The sequence below is a fragment of the Panulirus ornatus genome, chromosome 20 (genome assembly GCF_036320965.1).
Source record: "Panulirus ornatus isolate Po-2019 chromosome 20, ASM3632096v1, whole genome shotgun sequence".
In the NCBI taxonomy this organism is placed as follows: Eukaryota; Metazoa; Arthropoda; class Malacostraca; order Decapoda; family Palinuridae; genus Panulirus; species Panulirus ornatus.
This window is the reverse complement of record NC_092243.1, coordinates 71,175,168-71,201,969: the sequence shown is the minus strand read 5'-3', so window position 1 is coordinate 71,201,969 and position 26,802 is coordinate 71,175,168. Positions and strand designations below refer to the sequence as shown.

The 26,802-nt window shown below is 40.5% G+C and overlaps 2 long non-coding RNA genes across 3 annotated transcripts in view; one reads left to right on the top strand and one right to left on the bottom strand.

Moving 5' to 3' along the window:
• Positions 1-2,479: 2,479 nt before the first annotated feature.
• On the top strand, positions 2,480-24,288 carry LOC139756113 (uncharacterized). The gene is made up of 2 exons (XR_011714261.1): positions 2,480-2,814; positions 19,637-24,288. It is a non-coding gene; the product is annotated as an uncharacterized lncRNA (long non-coding RNA).
• LOC139756114 (uncharacterized) overlaps positions 23,648-26,802 on the bottom strand; it is a 562,112-nt gene continuing 558,957 nt past the window's right edge. For both annotated transcript variants that reach the window (XR_011714263.1, XR_011714262.1), the window contains exon 8: positions 23,648-25,263. This is a non-coding gene — a long non-coding RNA (uncharacterized lncRNA). The remainder of the gene's footprint in view (positions 25,264-26,802) is intronic.

Sequence of the window (26,802 nt, the reverse complement as noted above, 5' to 3'; positions counted from 1 at the left end):
CTCGTCAGTCCGACCCCTTCGTAACCTCGTCACTCCCACCTCTCCCTCACTAACCTCGTCAACCCCACCTCTTCCTAACTAACCTCGTCAACCTTACCCCTCCCTCACCAACCTCGTCAACCTCACCCCTCCCTCACTAACCTCATCACCCTCACAGTTACCCTAACCTTCCCCATGTCTCCACCCCTGAACTTTCTCTTTTTGATGTTATGAGAATATTCATTAGCATTGACTCTCTCTCGATTAAAAAGTATTTTGATATACTCTCTCTCGATTAAAAAGTATTTTGATATGAAGAGTTTGAATAATTCATCATATTTCAGTATTCTAACAATTAGCAAATATGTAGATATACAGAAAAACTTCTTTTTGAGAAACAGAGAAAGAGATGCTTTGTGGATGGGTGTTGCAGATGTATGGTGCAGCAAAAACGCAACTAAAAGCAGTGACAAGTTTCCTTGACGAGGGTTAGGCATGTGAGCGAGTAGGAAGAGAAGAAAAAGAGTGGTTCAAGGTGAAGGTGTGTGACTGACTATGTTAGCATTACTTACATTTACTTGTCATGTCACATGAATATATCTAAATATACCAAACATTGCTCTCAGAAAGAGCTATGGTTTATTATGAACAGTTACATTAGTAGTTTGCATGAACAAAATATATTTGAATTGAATTGGCCTAGATTTGTGTGTGTGTGTGTGTGTGTGTGTGTGTTGTAAAGGTTCGTCAGGTCCAAGCCTGGCAAGGGTTCATATCAATGACAGCTCGTTCTCGGGGTGTCATTAATGGAACAGGTTGGTCCATGTGTATCTTTCAAGTGTATGGGCGCTTTGAGCTGAATGTCTGTGTTATGTATGATATGGTTATAACTTGATATTGAGCAAGAAACCTGTTATAAGAGATGTGAAAAAAAAACTTTCCTAAGGTGGATGAATAGAGTGAATGATGAAACTGTGACTGTGGACAGCATACATGAGTTTTAAATAGTTGTATGATGGTAAAAAAAAATATCAGGAGATGGGTTCCTACGAGTATATAACTCCTTTTCCGTACATGTAGATAGAATGGGTACTTACATAGGCTAGGGTGTGTATGCATATGTACATAAAGACATGGTACACATATGTGTCATACCTACATTGGTATAAAGGTATGGTACACATATACAAGGTACGCATACACATACACGGGGCAACACGAGTGTAAAATTCTCTCCCTGTAAAAACCATAGTAATCTGAAATTGGTACAAAGTGCTGTATACTTAAGTGTACCTAGCAATTACCAATTCAAATATCGTTTTCTCTTAGCAATCGTTTACAGAAAATGTGTAGAGCATATCTTATGGAAACTTGTTCCACAACATATTATTCTTCCCCGATGTACATATAAATATGATCATCCTCCCGATGGTAGAATATATCATCCGTTTTCATTGGGTCCCTCCTTCTCTCCCCGTTTTCGTTTAAGCCTTAATATTCCCAGTATGAGAAAACAGCGTTCGAAAAGAATTTTGGACCCATATTTTTTTCCCTTTCGTTGACAGTTTCGGAAATTTCCCATTACACCAATGCAAAAGTTCGGGAAAGGCGAAATGGGCGATTGATGGTGATTCTCTGGTTAACAGAGTTTGTCCATGATCGAGATTTACAGATGAACTTCAATCACTATTCGAGGATTCAGAGGTTCATAATGAATATTAGAGAGCCAAGATAATGACAGGGTGGTTCATTGTTTAATTAATTGGGTATGTTTTGTATAATATGTATCTAGAGAAAGCATATGGCAGATAGAATTGCTTTATGGTAGGTGATAGGAATGTAGGGGTAGAGGGGGAGAAGCTATTAGAAGCAGCAATTAAGAGTTTTTATCCATAGAGTAAGGCGTGTGGGTAGAGAGAAACCAGGATCAATGGTTCCAGGTTCACCTGCTGTAGATGTTTGTGATCTCACCCTACATGTTTACTTTGTTCATAGGCTTGGGGGGTGAGGTTAGTCAAAAGTATGGCTATTAAGAGAGAGAGAGAGAGAGAGAGAGAGAGAGAGAGAGAGAGAGAGAGAGAGAGAGAGAGAGAGAGAGAGAGAGAGAGGTGGGTGTTGGGAAGTGTCCGTTCATGTTCTTGTTTGCTGATGATACAGCACTAGTGGCAGATTTGAATGAGAAACTGCCCAAGCTGGCGACCGAGTCTGAGCGAGTGTGGGAGAAGAGAGAGAGCTGGGAGTAAATGTGAATAAAAACAAGGTTATGAGGTCTACCAGTGCAGGAAAACAGGTGAAATGGTGTGCGAGTTTAAATGGAGCAAATTTGGAGGAGTGGGGTGTTTTAACCTAGAAGTGAACATGATAGCGAATGGAACCATGGAAGCGGAGGAGATTCACATAATGGATGGGGGGGTTTCCGGTAGCATTGAGAAATCTGTTAAAGGCGAGGTCGCTGGCTGTTTAGGATGGCGAAAATGTGTATGTTTTAAGGTACAATGGTCAAAGGGTGTATGTTTTAAGGTATAGTGGTCTCAACGACGTTTTCATGGATGTTGTTCAAATGGTGGAAGAAAGATGATGGTGAAGACGTGACATGTTTATTTATTCACAAACAAACAAGATGGATTAAAGGAGATACAAGGGAGCGTGTCAACTGCCCGAGAGCTTATGGCCTCTGCCGGCAGAGCGCGTGATAGCAGGACAACGATCGTAAACTTCCTCCAAATATGGAAATGGACATGAAAATGTAATGAGGAGTGTGGTGCACTGGAAATTGTTTGAGGACAACATGTGGTTCGAGGAGGGCTGATTAAGTGATAATACAGTAAGAGAGAGGTATGGTCATAAGAAAGAGTGTGGTTGAGAGCTGAGGAGGGTGTGCTGACATGGTTTTTGGATATATGGATATTTGGATATATTTTGAGTGCTTGGACCCTGAACCTGCAGGAAGGTGGCAGGTATACATGGGATGAAGTGCACTGGGGCAGTAGTGGTGTATACAGGGGGATACATGTCAGTGGATAGAACCAGGGCATTTGAAGCAACATGGGGTCCGTGGAAAGGTCTGCGGGACCCGGGTGTGGATTGGGGTTGTGGTTTCGGTGCATTACACTCGGGAGCCTGACAATGTATGTGAGCAAATGAGGCCTTTCCCACTGTTCCTAGCACCACCTCTTTAATGTGGTAAATAATCAACGAAATTAGTGCCAAATAATTTCTCACAATGTTTACGTTTGATATAGTATGTGGGATTTTAGCTGTAGCTCCTCCAACTCCACCGACTTTGTTCTCATAAAGTGGGCAGGGCTTTGAGCAGAAGGAAATGTAGAGGTTAAAACACAAAAAATAAATAGATGAGCGTGTAAGTAATGCATGTACAACACTCATTCACATTTAGGAAATATTGAATAGACTATACAAATCCCAATGTCATTTTCAAGTTTTTTTATGTTGAACTGGGCAAGAAAAAAATTCAGATTTCATAAATCTTTACATGAATGCAGATGCTGCACTGTTGCAACCACATAATGTGTAAGTGTTCACGAAATTTTACCTAAAGTTTTCACATGACTGTCATATCGTTTAATTTTGAGTAGTCAATTTGACAAAAATAATTGGACAGTACCAACTATATATGTCTCACCCATAAATAAACTTCACAAAGTTGTTGAAAGCATTCATGAAAGAAATTCATAAATTCGCACAAAAAATACTGATTACTTATTAACATCAACTATGCTAGGCAGACAGATCTACTGCTTTTTGCTTGCCCTTCATTTTCTTTTCTCATATTTAGAATTCTTATTCATCCTTTTTTTTTCGTTGATTTACAGTTCTAACTTGTAATAACAAGAACAACAAATTGAACAAAAATCATATACATACTGAAAGTGTATGTTGTCATAGAATTATCAGTAACGCTTGAAGGTGTTAAAGACTTTTCCACTGGTGGATGTAGCTTGATGTTGATGTCTTTAATGACCCTGGCAGTTGATAGGGCTAAAGCATAAACAAGTACCAAACTAAACCTGAAGACAGACATCTTTTACAACACATATCCATTTAAGAGCCTATACACTCATAGTCATACACCAATGGGCCATCCTGTGCCAGTAATGGCAACCCGAGAACACACCCCCCAATCTGTCAGTAATGGCATCGTGAGAATGGGCTGTCAAAGAGCCTAGACACTCATAGTCATACTCCAATGGGCCGTCTTATGCCAGTAATGTCAACCTGAGAGCACAACCCCAATCTATCAGTAATGGCATCTCGAGAATGGGCTGTAAAATGACAAGAGCTTTGTGCCAGGCTGGGTCATAGGAAAACTTTATACACACGTGTTTTTTACATGTAAAAGCATCATATACAGAGGGAAGACTGTATAATGACAAATGTTAAAAAGCAAGAGAGCTTCAAAATTTAGGTTACAACCCAGCTAGCTAGCTTATGCAGGGTATGCAGAACAAGGAACAAGTATAGCAAAATAGAAAGGAGGAAAGATATTTTGAAAAGAATATTTTGGACAAGGAAAATGAGACTCCAAAACTTTCCCATGAATTTGCCAGGAGTATATATTGTCAGTTGAAGATTAGCTAATTAGGTTAAGGGATTCAGGACAAATAGGAGGGGATGACATAAGGAGTTTTGAGGAAGTGAATACCAAGTCCAAAAGTGATTTCCCGATGGAAGACTGTATCCCAATACTAGTAAGATAGGATGGTAGAGGAGGCTATAGAAAACTTTGCATTATATAGAAGAAACATAAACAGAATATTAAAAGATCTTGATGGCTTAAAGACACAGGCAGTTGAGAGAACTAAGGCCCAAACAACTAACCAACCAGCCTTGAAGAAAGACATCTTATACAAAACACACATCCATCTGAATATGTGCACAGAGACACTTAATGGACATCTTGGAATGCTGTTCATGTTGCTAGAGAAAGGCAGTGTGCCTAGGAAGTGAAGACACCAGAAATAGGTCTAATTAGAGACGTGTCTCCTTGATGTGTGTGGTCTGTACCATAAAGGAAAATTGAATTTTTTTTTGTTAGCTGAGACAGCATGGGCAACTGAGGCCCTGATCAAGGCTGTTTCATTAGCACTATATGTATATATATATATATATATATATATATATATATTTTTTTTTTCATACTATTCGCTATTTCCCGCGATAGCGAGGTAGCGTTAAGAACAGAGGACTGGGCCTTTGAGGCAATATCCTCACCTGGACCTCTTCTCTGTTCCTTCTTTTGGAAAATTTAAAAAAAAAAAAAAAAAACGAGAGGGGAGGATATCCAGCCCCCCGCTCCCTTCCCTTTTAGTCGCCTTCTACGACACGCAGGGAATACGTGGGAAGTATTCTTTCTCCCCTATCCCCAGGGAATGTATATATATATATATATATATATATATATATATATATATATATATTTTGCTTTGTCGCTGTCTCCCACGTTTGCGAGGTAGCGCAAGGAAACAGACGAAAGAAATGGCCCAACCCACCCCCATACACATGTATATACATACGTCCACACACGCAAATATACATACCTACACAGCTTTCCATGGTTTACCCCAGACGCTTCACATGCCCTGATTCAATCCACTGACAGCACGTCAACCCCGGTATACCACATCGATCCAATTCACTCTATTCCTTGCCCTCCTTTCACCCTCATGCATGTTCAGGCCCCGATCACACAAAATCTTTTTCACTCCATCTTCCCACCTCCAATTTGGTCTCCCACTTCTCCTCGTTCCCTCCACCTCCGACACATATATCCTCTTGGTCAATCTTTCCTCACTCATTCTCTCCATGTGCCCAAACCATTTCAAAACACCCTCTTCTGCTCTCTCAACCACGCTCTTTTTATTTCCACACATCTCTCTTACCCTTATGTTACTTACTCGATCAAACCACCTCACACCACATATTGTCCTCAAACATCTCATTTCCAGCACATCCATCCTCCTGCGCACAACTCTATCCATAGCCCACGCCTCGCAACCATACAACATTGTTGGAACCACTCTTCCTTCAAACATACCCATTTTTGCTTTCCGAGATTATGTTCTCGACTTCCACACATTCTTCAAGGCTCCCAGGATTTTCGCCCCCTCTCCCACCCTATGATCCACTTCCGCTTCCATTGTTCCATCCGCTGCCAGATCCACTCCCAGATATCTAAAACACTTTACTTCCTCCAGTTTTTCTCCATTGAAACTTACCTCCCAATTGACTTGAGCCTCAACCCTACTGTACCTAATTACCTTGCTCTTATTCACATTCACTCTTAACTTTCTTCTTTCACACACTTTACCAAACTCAGTCACCAGCTTCTGCAGTTTCTCACATGCTTCAGCCACCAGCGCTGTATCATCAGCGAACAACAACTGACTCACTTCCCAAGCTCTCTCATCCCCAACAGACTTCATACTTGCCCCTCTTTCCAAAACTCTTGCATTCACCCCCCTAACAACCCCATCCATAAACAAATTAAACAACCATGGAGACATCACACACCCCTGCCGCAAACCTACATTCACTGAGAACCAATCACTTTCCTCTCTTCCTACACGTACACATGCCTTACATCCTCGATAAAAACTTTTCACTGCTTCTAACAACTTGCCTCCCACACCATATATTCTTAATACCTTCCACAGAGCATCTCTATCAACTCTATCATATGCCTTCTCCAGATCCATAAATGCTACATACAAATCCATTTGCTTTTCTAAGTATTTCTCACATACATTCTTCAAAGCAAACACCTGATCCACACCTCCTCTACCTCTTCTGAAACCACACTGCTCTTCCCCAATCTGATGCTCTGTACATGCCTTCACCCTCTCAATCAATACCCTCCCATATAATTTGCCAGGAATACTCAACAAACTTATACCTCTGTAATTTGAGCACTCACTCTTATCCCCTTTGCCTTTGTACAATGGCACTATGCACGCGTTCCGCCAATCCTCAGGCACCTCACCATGAGTCATACATACATTAAATAACCTTACCAACCAGTCAATAATACAGTCACCCCCTTTTTTAATAAATTCCACTGCAATACCATCCAAACCTGCTGCCTTGCCGGCTTTCATCTTCCGCAAAGCTTTTACTACCTCTTCTCTGTTTACCAAATCATTTTCCCTAACCCTCTCACTTTGCACACCACCTCGACCAAAACACCCTATATCTGCCACACTATCCTCAAACACATTCAACAAACCTTCAAAATACTCACTCCATCTCCTTCTCACATCACCACTACTTGTTATCACCTCCCCATTTGCGCCCTTCACTGAAGTTCCCATTTGCTCCCTCGTCTTATATATATATATATATATATATATATATATATATATATATATATATATATATATATATATTTCTTTCTTTCAAACTATTTGCCATTTCCCGCGTTAGCAAGGTAGCGTTAAGAACAGAGGACTGGGCCTCTGAGGGAATATCCTCACCTGGCCCCCTTCTCTGTTCCTTCTTTTGGAAAATTAAAAAAACAAAAAAAACAAAAAAAGAGGGGAGGATTTCCAGCCCCCCGCTCCCTCCCCTTTTAGTCGCCTTCTGTGACACGCAGGGAATACGTGGGAAGTATTCTTTCTCCCCTATCCCCAAGGATATGTATATATATATATTATATTTTTTTATTTTGCTTTGTCGCTGTCTCCCGCGTTTGCGAGGTAGCGCAAGGAAACAGACGAAAGAAATGGCCCAACCCACCCCCATACACAATGTATATACATACACGTCCACACACGCAAATATACATACCTATACATCTCAATGTACACATATATATACACACACAGACACATACATATATACCCATGCACACAATTCACACTGTCTGCCTTTATTCATTCCCATTGCCACCTCGCCACACATGGAATACCATCCCCCTCCCCCCTCATGTGCGCGAGGTAGCACTAGGAAAAGACAACAAAGGCCCCATTCGTTCACACTCAGTCTCTAGCTGTCATGCAATAATGCCCGAAACCACAGCTCCCTTTCCACATCCAGGCCCCACACAACTTTCCATGGTTTACCCCAGACGCTTCACATGCCCTGATTCAATCCACTGACAGCGCGTCAACCCCGGTATACCACATCGATCCAATTCACTCTATTCCTTGCCCTCCTTTCACCCTCCTGCATGTTCAGGCCCCGATCACAAAATCTTTTTCACTCCATCTTTCCACCTCCAATTTGGTCTCCCACTTCTGCTCGTTCCCTCCACCTCTGACACATATATCCTCTTGGTCAATCTTTCCTCACTCATTCTCTCCATGTGCCCAAACCATTTCAAAACACCCTCTTCTGCTCTCTCAACCAACCACGCTCTTTTTATTTCCACACATCTCTCTTACCCTTACATTACTTACTCGATCAAACCACATCACACCACACATTGTCCTCAAACATCTCATTTCCAGCACATCCATCCTCCTGCGCACAACTCTATCCATAGCCCACGCCTCGCAACCATACAACATATATATATATATATATATATATATATATATATATATATATATATATATATATATATCAGGGTATAATGCCCGAAACCACAGCTGCCTTTCCACATCCAGGCCCCACAGAACTTTCCATGGTTTACCCCAGACGCTTCATATGCCTGGTTCAATCCATTGACAGCATGTCGACCCCTCTATACCACATCGCTCCAATTCACTCTATTCTTTGCATGCCTTTCACCCTCCTGCATGTTCAGACCCCGATCACACAAAATCTTTTTCAGTCCATCTTTCCACCTCCAATTTGGTCTCCCACTTCTACTTGTTCCCTCCACCTCTGACACATATATCCTCTTGGTCAATCTTTCCTCACTCATTCTCTCCATGTGACCAAACCATTTCAAAACACCCTCTTCTGCTCTCTCAACCACACTCTTTTATTACCACACATCTCTCTTACCCTATTATTACTTACTCGATCAAACCACCTCACACCACATATTGTCCTCAAACATCTCATTTCCAGCACATCCACCCTCCTGCGCACAACTCTATCCATAGCCCACGCCTCGCAACCATACAACATTGTTGGAGCCACTATTCCTTCAAACATAGCCATTTTTGCTTTCCGAGATAATGTTCTCAACTTCCACACATTCTTCAAGGCTCCTAGAGTTTTCGCCCCCTTCCCCACCCAATGATTCACTTCCGCTTCCATGGTTCCATCCCCTGCCGAATCCACTCCCAGATATCTAAAACACTTTACTTCCTCCAGTTTTTCTCCATTGAAACTTACCTCCCAATTAACTTGACCCTCAACCCTACTGTACCTAATAATCTTGCTCTTATTCACATTTACTCTTAACTTTCTTCTTTCACACACTTTACCAGACTCAGTCACCAGCTTCTGCAGTTTCTCACATGAATCAGCCACCAGAACTGTATCATCAGCGAACAACAACTGACTCACTTCCCAAGCTCTCTCGTCCCCAACAGACTGCATACTTGCCCCGCTTTCCAAAACCCTTGCATTCACCTCCCTAACAACCCCATCCATAAACAAATTAAACAACCATGGAGACATCACACACCCCTGCCGCAAACCTACATTCACCGAGAACCAATCACTTTCCTCTCTTCCTACACGTACACATGCCTTACATCCTCGATAAAAACTTTTCACTACTTCTAACAACTTGCCTCCCACACCATATATTCTTAATACCTTCCACAGAGCATCTCTGTCAACTCTATCATATGCCTTCTCCAGATCCATAAATGCTACATACAAATCCATTTGCTTTTCTAAGTATTTCTCATATACATTCTTCAAAGCAAACACATGATCCACACATCCTCTACCACTTCTGAAACCACACTGCTCTTCCCCAATCTGATGCTTTGTACATGCCATCACCCTCTCAATGAATACCCTCTCATATATTTCCCAGGAATACTCAACAAACTTATGCCTCTGTATGTAAGTTGAGCACTCACCTTTGTCCCCTATATTATGTGGAAGGTATAAAGAGTATATGGTGTGGGAGGTAAGTTGCTAGAAGCAGTGAAAAGTTTTTATCGAGGACGTAAGGCATGTGTATGAGTAGGAAGAGAGGAAAGTGATTGGTGGTTCCCAGTGAATTTTGGTTTGTGGCAGGTTAATTTGTTTATGGATGAGGTTGTTATGGAGATGAATGCAAGAGTTTTGGAGAGAGGGGCAAGTATGCAGTCTGTTGGGGATGAGAGGGCTTGGGAGTTGGGGATGAGAGTGCTTGGGAAGTGTTTTTATTTATTTATTATAGTTAATTGCTGTCTCCCACGTTAGCAAGGTAGCACAAGGAAACAGACAAAAGAATGGCGCAACCCACCCACAGACACACGTATATACATAAATGCCCATACACGCACATATATACACCTATACATTTCAACGTGTACATACATACACATACACAGACAGATACATATATACACATGTACATATTCATATGTACATATTCATACTTGCTGCCTTCATCCATTCCTGTTGCCAGCCCTGTGGGCGCATATGCTAGGAAAAGACATCAAATGCCACATTCGTTCACGCTCAGTCTCTAGCTGTCATGTATTAATGCACCGAAACCACAGCTCCCTTTCCATATCCTGGCCCCACAAAACTTTCCATGGTTTACTTTAGATGCTTCACATGCACTGCTCAATCCATTGACAGCACATTGACCCCAGTACACCACATTGTTCCAGTTCACTCTGTTCCTTGCACCCCTTTCACCCTCCTGTATGTTCAGGCCCCAATCACTCAAAATATTTTTCACTCCATCCTTCCACCTCCAATTTGTTCTCCTGCTTCTCCTTGTTTCCTCTGCCTCTGACACATATATCCTCTTTGTCAATCTTTCCTCACTCATTCTCTCCTTGTGACCAAACCATTTCAACACACCATCTTCTGCTCTCTCAACCATACTTTTTATTACCACACATCTCTCTTACACTTTCATTGCTTACTCAATCAAACCACCTCACACCACATATTGTCTTTAAATATTTAATTTCCAACACATCCACACTTTGCACAGCACTGTCTATAGCCCATGTCTCACAACTATATTTATGTTGGAACTACTATTCCTTCAAACATACCCATTTTTGCTCCGAGATATTGTTCTTCCCCTACACACATTCTTCAATGCTCCCAGAACCTTCGCCCCCTCCCCATCCTGTGACTCACTTCTGCTTCCATGGTTCCATCCGCTGCTAAGTCCAATTCTAGATATCTAAAACACTTCACTTCCTCCAGTTTTTCTCCATTCAAACCTTCCTCCCAGTTAACTTGTCCCTCAACCTTACTAAACCTAATAACCTTGCTCTTATTCACATTTACTCTCAACATTCTTCTTACACACACTTTACCAAACTAAGTCACCAACTTCTGCAGTTTCTCACCTGAATCAGCCACCAGCACTGTATTATCAGTGAACAACAACTGAATCACTTCCCAAGCCCTCTCATCCACAACAGACTGCATACTTGCCCCTCACCAAAACTCTTGCATTCACCGCCCTAGCAACCCCATCCATAAACAGACAACCATGGAGACATCATGTACCGTGCTGCAAACCGACATTCACTGGAAACCAATCACTCTCCTCTCTTCCTACTCGTACACATGCCTTACATCCTCGATAAAAGCTTTTCACTGCGTCTAGCAACTTACCTCCCACACCACATACTCTTAATACCTTCCACAGAGCATCTCTCTCAAATCTTATCATATGCCTTCTCCAGATCCATAAATGCTACATACAAATCCATCTGCTTTTCTAAGTATTTCTCACATACATTCTTCAAAGCAAACACCTGATCCACACATTGTCTACCACTAATGAAACCACACTGCTCCTCCCCAATCTGATGCTCTGTACATACCTTGACCCTCTCAATCAATACCCTTTCATATAATTTCCCAGGAATACTCAGCACCCTTATACCTCTGTAATTTGAACACTCACCTTTATCCCCTTTGCCTTTGTACAGTGGCACTATACATGCATTCTGCCAATCCTCAGGCACTTCATCATGAACCTTACATATATTGAATATCCTCACCAACCAGTCAACAACAGTCACCCCCTTTTTTAATAAATTCCACTGCAATACCTTTCAAACCCTCTGCTGTGACTGCTTTTATCGTCTGCAAAGCTTTCACTACCTCCTCTCTGTTTACCTAATCATTCTCCCTAACTCTCACTTCGCACACCATCTCGACCAAAATACCCTGTATCTACCACTCTATCATCAAACAAATTCAACGGACCTTCAAAATACTCACTCCCTCTCCCTCTCACTTCACCACTACTTGTTATTACCTCCCCATTTGTCCCCTTCACCGATATTCCCATTTGTTCTCGTCTTACGTACTTTATTTACCTCCTTCCAAAACATCTTTTTATTCTCCCTAAATTTGATGATACTCTCACCCTAACTCTCATTTGCCCTCTTTTTCACCTCTTGCATTCGATGATTTCCCTCTAATGATTAGTCCTGTTCTTAATGCTACCTCACTAAGGTTGGAAATGGTGAATATGAATGAAAAATGAAATATATTTTTTTATTATCATACATAATCGCTGTTTCCCGTGTCAGTGGGGTAGTGCCAGGAAACAGACAAGAATGGCCTATCCACTCATGCACACATATATGTACATAAATGCCCACATATGCTCATATACATAAATATACATATCAACATATATCTACATATACATACACATATGCAGATAAGTCATACATACGCATGAACATATTCATAATTGCTTGCCTTTATCCATTCCTGTCACTACCCCGCCCCACAGGAAAACAGCATCACTATCCCCTGCTTCAGTGAGGTTGTGCCAGGAATACAGACAAAAAAGGCCCCATTCGTTCATACATGCATTCCGCCAATCTTACGGCACATCACCATGGTCCATACATACACTAAATATCCTTACCAACCAGAATGTGCAGGAGAAAACGTTATCTCGGAGAGCAAAAATGGGTATGTTTGAAGGAATAGTAGTTCCAGAAATACTATACGGTTGCAAGGCATGGGCTATAGATAGGCTTGTGTGGAGGAGGGAGGAAATGAAGTATTTGAGGGCAATATATGGTGTGAAGTGGTTTGATCGAATAAGTAATAAAAGGGTGTGAGAGATGTTTGGAAATAAAAAGAGTGTGGTTGAGAGAGCAAAAAAGGGTGTATTGAAATGGTTTGGACATATGGAGAGAATGAGTGAGGAAACATTGACAAAGAGGATATATGTGTCAGAGGTGGAAGGAATGAGGAGAAGTGGAAGACCAGATTGGAGGTGGAAGGATGGAATGTATAATATTTTGAGCAATCGGAGCCTGAACATACAGGATGGTATGAGGCGTGCAAGGAATAGAGTGAATTGGAATGATGTGGTATACCAGGGTCAAAATGCTGTCTGTGGACTGTACCAGGGCACGTGAAACGTCTGGGGTAAACCATGGAAAGGTTTGTGGGGCCTGGATGTGGATAGGGAGCTGTGGTTTTGGTGCATTACACATGACAGCTAGAGACTGAGTGTGAACCATTGTGGCCTTTGTTGTCTTTTCCTAGTGCTATCTCACGTGTGCATTGGGGGGGGAGGGGGATGCTATTTCATGTGTGGTGGGGTGGTGATGGAATGGATGAAGGCAGCAAGTATGAATATGTACAAGTGTATATATATATTTATGCGGAAGATGAAATCCGGCAAGGCAGCAGGTTTGGATGGTATTGCAGTGGAATTTATTAAAAAAGGGGGTGACTGTATTGTTGACTAGTTGGTAAGGTTATTCAATGTATGTATGATTCATGGTGAGGTGCCTGAGGATTGGCGGAATGCTTGCATAGTGCCATTGTACAAAGGCAAAGGGGATAAGAGTGAGTGCTCAAATTACAGAGGTATAAGTTTGTTGAGTATTCCTGGGAAATTATATGGGAGGGTATTGATTGAGAGGGTGAAGGCATGTACAGAGCATCAGATTGGGGAAGAGCAGTGTGGTTTCAGAAGTGGTAGAGGATGTGTGGATCAGGTGTTTGCTTTGAAGAATGTATGTGAGAAATACTTAGAAAAGCATATGGATTTGTATGTAGCATTTATGGATCTGGAGAAGGCATATGATAGAGTTGATAGAGATGCTCTGTGGAAGGTATTAAGAATATATGGTGTGGGAGGCAAGTTGTTAGAAGCAGTGAAAAGTTTTTATCGAGGATGTAAGGCATGTGTACGTGTAGGAAGAGAGGAAAGTGATTGGTTCTCGGTGAATGTAGGTTTGCGGCAGGGGTGTGTGATGTCTCCATGGTTGTTTAATTTGTTTATGGATGGGGTTGTTAGGGAGGTGAATGCAAGAGTTTTGGAAAGAGGGGCAAGTATGTAGTCTGTTGTGGATGAGAGATCTTGGGAAGTGAGTCAGTTGTTGTTCGCTGATGATAAAGTGCTGGTGGTTGATTCATGTGAGAAACTGCAGAAGCTGGTGACTGAGTTTGGTAAAGTGTGTGAAAGAAGAAAATTAAGGGTAAATGTGAATAAGAGCAAGGTTATTAGGTACAGTAAGGTTGAGGGTCAAGTCAATTAGGAGGTAAGTTTGAATGGAGAAAAACTGGAGGAAGTAAAGTGTTTTAGATATTTGGGAGTGGATCTGGCAGCGGATGGAACCAAGGAAGCGAAAGTGAATCATAGGGTGGGGGAGGGGGCGAAAATTTTGGGAGCCTTGAAGAATGTTTGGAAGTTGAGAACATTATCTCGGAAAGCAAAAATGGGTATGTTTGAAGGAATAGTGGTTCCAACAATGTTGTATGGTTGTGAGGTGTGGGCTATGGATAGAGTTGTGTACAGGAGGGTGGATGTGCTGGAAATGAGATGTTTGAGGACAATATGTGGTGTGAGGTGGTTTGATCGAGTAAGTAATGTAAGGGTAAGAGAGATGTGTGGAAATAAAAAGAGTATGGTTGAGAGAGCAGAAGAGGGCGTTTTGAAATGGTTTGGTCACATGGAGAGAATGAGTGAGGAAAGATTGACTAAGAGGATATATGTGTCAGAGGTGGAGGGAACGAGGAGAAGTGGGAGACCAAATTGGAGGTGGAAGGATGGAGTGAAAAAGATTATGAGTGATCGGGGCCTGAACATGCAGGAGGGGGAAAGGCATGCAAGGAATAGAGTGAATTGGAACGATGTGATATACCGGGGTCGACGTGCTGTCAATGGATTGAACCAGGGCATGTGAAGCGTCTGGGGTAAACCATGGAACATTCTGTGGGGCCTGGATGTGGAAAGGGAGCTGTGGTTTCGGTGCATTATTACATGACAGCTAGAGACTGAGTGTGAACGAATGGGGCCTTTGTTGTCTTTTCCTAGCGCTAACTCGCACACATGAGGGGGAGGGGGTTGTTATTCCATGTGTGGCGAGGTGGCGATGGGAATAAATAAAGGCAGACAGTATGAATTATGTACATGTGTATATATGTATATGTCTGTGTGTGTATATACATGTGTACATTGAGATGTATAGGTATGTATATTTGTGTGTGTGGACGTGTGTGTATATACATGTGTATGTGGGTGGGTTGGGCAATTTCTTTCGTCTGTTCCCTCGCGCTACCTCGCTAACGTGGGAGACGACAAAGCAAAATAAATAGATAAATAAATAAATAAATGTATGTGTATATGAGTGGATGGGCTGTTCTTCATCTGTTTCCTGGTGTTACCTCGCTGACATGGTTAACGGCAATCAGGTATAATAATAATAATGATAATTACAATAATAATAATAATAATAATAATAATTTTTCCTTATAGTTAATTGCTGTTTCCTGCATCAGTGAGGTAGCACCAGGAAACAGACGAAAAATGGTGCATCCACTCACATACACATAAACGCCTGTTTTTTTTTTTTTTTTTTTTTTGTTTTTTTTTTTTTTTTTTTTTTTTGCTGTCTCCCGCGTTTGCGAGGTAGCGCTAGGAAACAGACGAAAGAAATGGCCCAACCCACCCCCATACACATGTATATACATACGTCCACACACGCAAATATACATACCTACACAGCTTTCCATGGTTTACCCCAGACACTTCACATGCCCTGATTCAATCCACTGACAGCACGTCAACCCCGGTATACCACATCGATCCAATTCACTCTATTCCTTGCCCTCCTTTCACCCTCCTGCATGTTCAGGCCCCGATCACACAAAATCTTTTTCACTCCATCTTTCCACCTCCAATTTGGTCTCCCACTTCTCCTCGTTCCCTCCACCTCCGACACATATATCCTCTTGGTCAATCTTTCCTCACTCATTCTCTCCATGTGCCCAAACCATTTCAAAACACCCTCTTCTGCTCTCTCAACCACGCTCTTTTTATTTCCACACATCTCTCTTACCCTTACGTTACTTACTCGATCAAACCACCTCACACCACATATTGTCCTCAAACATCTCATTTCCAGCACATCCATCCTCCTGTGCACAACTCTATCCATAGCCCACGCCTCGCAACCATACAACATTGTTGGAACCACTATTCCTTCAAACATACCCATTTTTGCTTTCCGAGATAATGTTCTCAACTTCCACACATTCCTCAAGGCTCCCAGGATTTTCGCCCCCTCCCCCACCCTATGATCCACTTCCGCTTCCATGGTTCCATCCGCTGCCAGATCCACTCCCAGATATCTAAAACACTTTACTTCCTCCAGTTTTTCTCCATTCAAACTTACCTCCCAATTGACTTGACCCTCAACCCTACTGTACCTAATGACCTTGCTCTTATTCACATTTACTCTTAACTTTCTTCTTTCACACACTTTACCAAACTCAGTCACCAGCTTCTGCAGTTTCTCACATGAATCAGCCACCAGCGCTGTATCATCAGCGAACAACAACTGACTCGCTTCCCAAGCTCTCTCATCCCTAACAGACTTCATACTTGCCCCTCTTTCCAAAACTCTTGCATACACAGGCATATACTCACATATGCATATCAACATATACATACACATACACAGAAATATACATATATACACATGTACATATTCATACTTGCTTGCCTTCATCCATATTCCTGGTGCTACCCTGCCCCATAGGAAACTGCATCGCTACCCCCTGCTTCAGCGAGTTAGCACCAGGAAAACAGACAAAAAAGGCCACATTCATTAATACTCAGTCTCTAGCTGTCATGTATAATGGACTGAAACCACAGCTCCCTGTACACATCCAGGCCCCACAGACCTCTCCATAGTTTATCCCAGACATTTCACATGTCCTGGTTCAGTCATTGACCACACGTCGACCCCGGTATACCACATCATTCCAATTCACTCTATTCCTTGCATGCCTCTCACCCTCCTGTGTGTTCAGCCCACAATCACTTAAAATCTTTTTCACTCCATCCTTCCACCTCCAATCTGGTCTCCCGCTTCTCCTTGTTCCCTTCACCTCTGACACATATATCCTCTTTGTCACACTTTCCTCACTCATTCTCTCCATATGTCCAAACGGCTTCAACACACCCTCTTGTGCTCTCTCAACCACACTTTTTATTTCAACACATCTCTCTTACCCTTTCGTTACTTGCTCAATCAAACCACATATTGTCCTCAAACATGTCATTTCCAACACATCCACCCTCCTCTGTACAACCCTATCCACAGCCTATGCCTCGCAACCACATAAAATTGTTGGAAATACTATTCCTCCAAACATACCCATTTTTGCCCTCTGAGATAACATTCTCTCCTTCCAGACATTCTTCATCACTCTCAGAACCCTCACCCCCTTCCCACCCTGTGACTCACTTCCGCTTCCATGATTTCATTCGCTGCTAAGCTCACTTCGGATTTGTAAAACACTTCACTTCCAACATTTCTACATTTAAACTTCCATCCCAATTAACGTGTCCCTCAACCCTATTGGACCTAGTAACCTTGCTCTTATTCACATTTACTCTCATTGAAAATGAGACCTCTGATGTCATAAACATCAACACACTTGCAGATGCTGAAGTGGGTGTCATAAATAGTTAAAAGTTGGTTCCACTATACCCATAGTACTGTATTATGCCAACACAAGAATAAAAGTAGCTGTAGGTTGGGAAGTCTATACCCCTATTCTTCTCTTAGCATACTTGTTATTCATAAACTTTGTACATGCTCTATATTTCACTTTCTTTTACGTATCATCTAGTTCCACCAGAAAATACCACTGTCAAGCTCACATCTTTCACAGATGAACACTTTTATTTCCCTGGTATTTTGTATTTTTTTCTATAATTATGATACCATAATTACTTTTGAAACAATATACCTGTACAGATCATTTATTTCTTTCTGTATATATGACACAGTCATCAACACATACTATCGTTGCAGTAAATATTGATGTTTTCAATTTGATTGAAATAAAGTTGATATACTGTAGCATCTACTGTTAAGTGGGAATTTAATGTCTGGGTGAGGCATGGACTATGGATAGAGTTGTGCAGAGGAGGGTGGATGTGCTGGAAATGAGATGTTTGAGGACAATATGTGGTGTGAGGTGGCTTGATCGAGTAAGTAATAATAGGGTAAGAGAGATGTGTGGTAATAAAAAGAGTGTGGTTGAGAGAGCAGAAGAGGATGTTTTAAAATGGTTTGGTCACATGGAGAGAATGAGTGAGAAAAGATTGACCAAGAGGATATATGTGTCAGAGGTGGAGGGAACGAGAAGTGGGAGACCAAATTGGAGGTGGAAAATGGAGTGAAAAAGATTTTGAGTGATCGGGGCCTGAACATGCAGGAGGGTGAAAGGCGCGCAAGGAATAGAGTGAATTGGAACGATGTAGTATACCAAGGTTGACGTGCTGTCAATGGATTGAACCAGGGCATGTGAAGCGTCTGGGGTAAACCATGGAAAGTTCTGTGGGGCCTGGATGTGGAAAGGGAGCTGTGGTTTCGGTGCATTATTACATGACAGCTAGAGACTGAGTATTAACGAATGTGGCCTTTGTTGTCTTTTCCTAGCACTACCTAGGGCACATGAGGGGGGAGGGGGTTGTTATTTCATGTGTGGCGGGGTGGCGATGGGAATGAATAAAGGCAGACAGTATGAATTATGTACATGTCTGTGTGTTTATATATATGTATACGTTGAGATGTATAGGTATGTATATTTGCGTGTGTGGACATGTATGTATATACATGTGTATGTGGGTGGGTTGGGCCATTCTTTCGTCTGTTTCCTTGCGCTTCCTCGCTAACACAGGAGACAGCGACAAAGCAAAATAAATAAATAAATAAATAATCATGCATTAGATATGCAGTGTCTTTCAGATCATGAGAAGCATGACACTTCATTGTATCTCCTGTATGGAGGGTGATAAACACTAGATACTGCATGGCACATGCAATCCTCAGGTATTATATCAGTATTATATCACTTTGTATTTCATGTAATGACTAATATGTTAAGAATCTGAGAATTGTATAGTATTTTAAATCATTGCTTTTATTATTATTTTTATTGTTATTACAATATGTATAGCTCAAAAGTGTTGTCCTTTAGTACTCTTCCCCGGATGACTTATAAATATGTTAGCAATGCATCATTCATAATAATGTGTGAAATTTTTCAGACAACTGATGAAGGAAGACTGCACAGAAACATCAAAAGACTTCTGAACAAGTACAGCAGCACTATTTGGCACCCCCAATCTACATGGACCTTAATGCAGTGGTGGGGTTTGTGGGGAGTAATGATGGCTTGAGCTGTGACAGTGGGGATTTTCTTTTCCCTAGTGGGTTTAACTATGCTGCAAAGGTCAAGCTTGAGCTCTCAGACAAACACATGTAGGCTATTTTCTCTCCTATACTTTTTGTTTTGGTCATTTGTTCAAGTTAAAATGAATTTCTAAGAATATTTTAAACTGTCTTATGAGTGCTGACTCGCCTTAGATACTCAGTGCTTGGCTTATAAGCCTAAATTTTATTGTCCAATGCAACACTATATGGCATTAATGGCATCAGTTATGAAGCAAGAATATATCAGACTGTAAAAAAAACACCCAAAACTTGCTAAGATTATTGAATATGAACCAAAATATGTAGATGCTCGTAAGCTGCAATTTTTCAGGTTTCAAATTAAGATCTTAAGATTTAATAAGAAAGGCTACAGATATAATGATTGCCTTTTCAGTGACACTGTTACAAAAATCCTAATGCATATAGATTCTTGTCATCTTTATTTTCTCTCAGCTGTCAGGAGTCTCCAGCTTTGGCAAAGAAAAATATATTTTGATGCTGGATGGAATGAGTCAGTTTTTAATATACTGTGAAATTAAGAAAATGAAATGGGGGAAGGACTTTGTGGGATTGTCTTTGATGCCATGCACATTAGGTAGACACTGCAGTGTGATCAACATGGGATTCAGTTGAGGGACTAGAAAATCTGGGTCAGCATGGCAAATCTAACAGGCCTGCTAACATTGCCATGGTTTTATGCCAAAAGATGTAGTTATGGTAGGACAATGAAAGCAGCCACCGAGAAAGAAATTATAATAATTGTTGAGAAGCTGCAGGCATTGCTGTAAAATTAAGATATGTACTGTGGCCAAGATTTTGAGTATGGGTTTGTGTAAAAGTTAATATGAATGAGTTTGGAGAGACCTTTATTTGAGACAGAGCTTATTTTTTTATGACCCACCCCCTTCACAACAGCATTAGGAATAATTTTAGGAATTACGTAATTAAAGTTGGAGAGCAGTTTGTAAAGTGCAAATATGTTGAAAGATTTTATAAAGATGACAGCAAAACAAAACATCAGGCTTGAAACCATAATAATCTTGCACATAAACAAGGATTTTATGATATGCATGTAAACCTTGCTGCTCGGATATTTACCTGTACATGTAGCAGTACTTATAATTTGTTGAACTTGCTGAATTTATATAATGTATGTTATGAAGAATTATTTAGCTATTTTGGCAATCTTCATCATTATTAGTATTTTTGTGGAGCATTTAGTATGGATTTGTCACAGTACATAACTTTTTATATGTTTCAGTATGTAAATACATGGAGAGAATGAGAGGAAATATTGACCAAGATGATATATGTGTCAAAGGTGGAGGGAACGAGAAGTGGGAGACCAAATTGGAGGTGGAAAGATGGAGTGAAAAAGATTTTGACTGGGGCCTGAGCATGCAGAGGGTGAAAGGCATACAAGGATAGTGAATTGGAACGATGTGGTATACCGGGGTCGACGTGCTGTCAATGGATTGAACTAGGGCATGTGAAGCGTCTGGGGTAAACCATGGAAAGTTCTGTGGGGCCTGGATGTGGAAAGGGAGTTGTGGTTTCGGTGCATTATACATGACAGCTAGAGACTGAGTGTGAACGAATGTGGCCTTTTTTGTCTTTTCCTAGCGCTACCTCGTGCACATGCGGGGGGAGGGGGTTGTTATTTCATGTGTGGCAGGGTGGTGATGAGATTGAATAAAGGCAGACAGTATGAATTATGTTTATTTATTTTTATTTTTATTTTGCTTTGTCGCTGTCTCCCGCGTTAGCGAGGTAGCGCAAGGAAACAGACGAAAGAATGGCCCAACCCACCCACATACTCATGTATATACATGCACGTCCACACACGCAAATATACATACCTGTACATCTCAATGTACACATATATATATACACACAGACATATACATATATACACATGTACATAATTCATAGTCTGCCTTTATTTATTCCCATCGCCACCTGGCCACACATGGAATAACAACTCCCTCCCCCTCATGTGTGCGAGGTAGCGCTAGGAAAAGACAACAAAGGCCCCATTCGTTCACACTCAGTCTCTAGCTGTCATGCCTTATGTACATGTGTATATATGTATATGTCTCTGTATATATATGTATACGTTGAGATGTATAGCTATGTATATGTGGGTGGGTTGGGCCATTCTTTCGTCTGTTTCCTTGCACTACCTCGCTAATGTGGGAGACAGGCAACAAAGTAAAGTATGTAAGTACATGGAAGGTTTGTGCTCCATCCAGTATCAAGGTCAACTTCATTAAGATTACTGTGGTATGATTCATGAACATTTTCCATCAAACATTTATTGACAAGGAGATTAAACTAGGACTGCTTAGAACATTTATTTAGTACTTTTCGAAACAGAAATTGCAATCATACAGCCTCATCAAATTTTCACCTTTCACTTCACTTTGCTGTTTGCAGTAACCTCTTGCAGCCTCCCTTTGTATAAATTATATCATCCTTTCTAACTGAAATGTATGTATATTTCAATTCTTTGAGGATGATGAATTAGGGTGAATGTCTGGAGTCTATTACTGGTATTGCAGGAATGAAGTAGAGGATAATAAATTTTCATCCACCTAGGGTACGCACACCACAAAATTTTTTAAAAAACACAAATATTATACTGTTTGTTCCGTAAGCCTGTTGGATCAGTTAGGTTATGACTGCAATTCAAAATTATCATCACTTATTAAAGGAGAAAGCACAGGTGACTTTGACTTGCAGCACCAAAAGCAATAATTATTTCACGTTGTTAGAGGCAATATTTCAGTATTATAATGAAACTGGTTATGAGATTGATACTGTGCACCAATATGTACGAAAATCTGAGCATACATATAAACACAAAGGTTGATCTGCAAAGTGCCAACAGTATTAAGCAGATTACATTAATTTTTATCAGAACAAGGGTAATCTATGAAATACAAAAGAGAACAGATTACTGCATAGCTTATTCCATATACAGTATGTACTTCTTACAAAATTAATATACATATGGTCTTACTTGAGGCATATTTATATGTTTGTAATGTTTTATCATATGGGTCTTATTTAAGTAATTTTAATTTTAATAGTTTCATGTATTAACATTTGCTGTTTGGATGTTTCTTTTATTTTTTGCAGCAGTGTGTTTTGTCTTGTTCATTATATAAGTTTTCCTGCACTGCATGTTTGTTGTTGGTATGCACAATGCTATGTATGGCTTAAGGTAAATGCTAAGAAAATAAAATTAACTGACTCGTACATGATGAAAACAAGGACAGTAATATGCAAAACTGCATATATCTGCATGTAAATAGTAACAAGCCTATGTAGGTTGCTGTGCTTTGAAAATGTCATGTGATACTGATTGCAAGATTGCATCTATGTACAATACATTGTGAAATGGTTGTAAAATTTTTGAAAACTTACATTTGACTGCATTTATTCATTTTTTTTTTTTTAGTAGATACTAGACAGCATGTGTTTGCATTTAAATATGCATGCATGTCAGACTTATCCTTTCATATAATTTGTCTGTGTGTGTTTGTAATGTAAAGAAGTCTGTTTATGATATTCATCAATACTGTATTGAATAAATAATGAATTATACATGTTCCTTGGATACATGTTCATTTGTATCCAAGAAATATCAATATCAAATTGATGATGTGACTGTCTGAAAACGTTCTCAAATCAAGTTTAGAGGATTAGGGAAATGTAAATTACAATGAATCACTGGCACAGACCAAAAGGGGCTAAAGACTGATATTCCTAGCTGAAAATTCATGTAGTACAAACAAAAAATGTATATATATATGATCTTGAACTATGAAGAAAATGCAGTGTCAGTAACAAAATATCAATGTATATTAACTTTGGCACTGTTACAGCAAACAACTATGTTTACCTCAAGAAATAGGACATGAACATTATATAATGCTGAAGCTATAGCAAATCCAAATATTTCATAATTCCATGATAATTTTAATTCATAAATATAAACCATGTAAAATTCATGCTGTTACATTGGTCAACTGTTACAGGTTATCCGAGCTAGAAATTAAAATAGTGGAGTCTACTGTACCACCTAAACCATCATCTATCTTTACTTATAAAAAATTCTTTAATTCTGAGTGATAATTTTGGATATTGCCTAGGCACAGCATGAAAACCTTCCTTCCTGGGGAGGGATTGTATGATTAAGGCAGGTTTGTAGTTAGTTTGAAATGTTTCATGTGAAAAACAAAATTTGGGTGTACTAAAATATTCTTATTGCTTCATTTCCTAAGATTACTTGACTAAATGTTTACGATCATTCTTTTACATTGTCATTGTAGCTTTTTCATTAACATACTGCACTGTCTCTACTACCTTGCTTCTTGCATTTGCCTGTTGCATCAATGTATTGAAAAAAAATGATTTTAACACTGGAATCATATCATAAACATGCTTGTAGTAAAGAGATACTATAGATTCATATAATATACATGAAGGGAATCAATTACAAAATGCCTTTTTTTATTGTTTTCCCTTGTCAGCTAAATAATCTGCAGACTGTTACATTGATTTACCATAAATAAATAACCTAATGGCCATTCCCAACATGATCAATGTCCCTTTGCCATATATATATATTTCACAGATTTTTTTATATTTCCCACAATGCGTGCCATCATAAAATAATACAAACTTTAGGGGAGACTGCATCAAACACTATCCCGTGCACACTTTTCACCCTCCTGCATGTCAAGGATATGGAAATGAGCTAATTGTATGACTAGATGGCATGAAGAATGGAATGTAGGGGTGTATGGGGATTTGGAATGGCAGGGAATGCTATAATACTTTGAGGTGGTTTAGGCCGAAGGAATGGATGCAAGATTGGGAGTTTACAAGAAGAATGTATAAAAGTACAATTAACTGGGTTGGCACGAGAAGAAGACTACCTGAGATGATGGGAAATAGAGTGAAAGAATACTGGAGTGAGAGAAATGGCGTATGAAAACGTGGAATAGTGTATGCACATAAGGACAGGGATAAGTGCAAAATTTTTTGCCGTGGCCACCCCCTTGACGAGAGTTCCCAATAGGAACAGGCGTCAGAGATACCTATTTTTGCCCTCCCAGATATTATTCTCTTTCCACACATTCTTAAGTGCTCTCCACTTATGCCTTAAAGAACTGTAATGGCAAGACCTGTAAGTGTTTAGAAGCCATCTCTTGCCCACTTTAAATTTCCTCTTCTTTAAAGTCTCCTAACTTCATTTCAAATTTTCATTGCAGTAGATGTTTTATATTTTTTCCGAAGATGAGGCCTCTTCGCTGGCTTTCCTGTTTAGAAAAACTTCTCTCAGTTGCTTTATATTTTCTCTTCTTAAGTCTCATAATTCTTGTCCTTGAAATTTCAGTGCAGTAAATGTTTCATTGTTTCTTCTGGAAACAAGGAATCTTTGCTGGATTTCCTGTAAAAGAGAAAATCACTATATTACAAACTCTAATCTAGTCTTGAATTGTCTTGATTTTCACACACACACACACATATATTTTCAAATTTGATTGCTGTTTCCCGTGTTAGCGACTTAGCATCAGGAAACAGATGAAGATAGAAACACACTCACACACACATATATAAATATATTGTATTTGTATTGTATTTTGCTTTGTCGATGTCTCTCGCGTTAGTGAGGGAGCGCAAGGAAACAGACGAAAGAATGGCCCAACCCACCCACATACACATGTATATACATACAGGTCCACACACACAAATATACATACCTATACATCTCAACGTATACATATATATACATACAGAGACATATACACATATACACATGTACATAATTAATACTGTCTGCCTTTATTCATTCCCATCGCCACCCCGCCACACATGAAATAACAACCCCCTCCCCCCTCAAGTGTGCGAGGTAGCGCTAGGAAAAGGCCACATTCGTTCACACTCAGTCTCTAACTGTCATGTAATAATGCACTGAAACCACAGCTCTCTTTCCACATCCAGGCCCCACAGAACTTTCCGTGGTTTACCCTAGACGCTTCACATGCCCTGGTTCAATCCATTGACAGCACGTCGACCCTGGTATACCACATCATTCCAATTCACTCTATTCCTTGCACGCCTTTCACCCTCCTGCATGTTCAGGCCCCGATCACTCAGATTCATTTTCACTCCATCTTTCCACCTCCAATTTGGGCTCCCACTTCTCATTCCCTCCACCTCTGACACATATATCCTCTTGGTCAATCTTTCCTCACTCATTCTCTCCATGTGACCAAACCATTTCAAAACACCCTCTTCTGCTCTCTCAACCACACTCTTTTTATTACCACACATCTCTCTTACCCTATTATTACTTACTTGATCAAACCACCTCACACCACATATTGTCCCCAAACATCTCATTTCCAGCACATCCACCCTCCTTCGCACAACTCTATCTAAAGCCCATGCCTCGCAACCATATAACATTGTTGGAACCACTATTCCTTCAAACATAGCCATTTTTGCTTTCCGAGATAACGTTCTCGACTTCCACACATTTTTCAACACTCCCAGAACTTTCGCCCCCTCCCCCACCTTAGGATTCACTTCCACTTCCATGGTTCCATCCACTGCCAAATCCACTCCCAGATATCTAAAACACTTTACTTCCTCCAGTTTTTCTCCATTCAAACTTACCTCCCAACTGACTTGTCCCTCAACCCTACTGTACCTAATAACCTTGCTCTTATTCACATTTACTCTCAGCTTCCTTCTTTCACACACTTTACCAAGCTCAGTCACCAGCTTCTGCAGTTTCTCACACAAATCAGCCACCAGTGCTGTATCATCAGCGAACAACTGACTCACTTCCCAAGCTCTCCCATCAACAACAGACTGCATACTTGCCACTCTTTCCAAAACCCTTGCATTCACCTCCCTAACAACTCCATCCATAAACAAATTAAACAACCATGGAAACATCACACATCCCTGCCGCAAACCT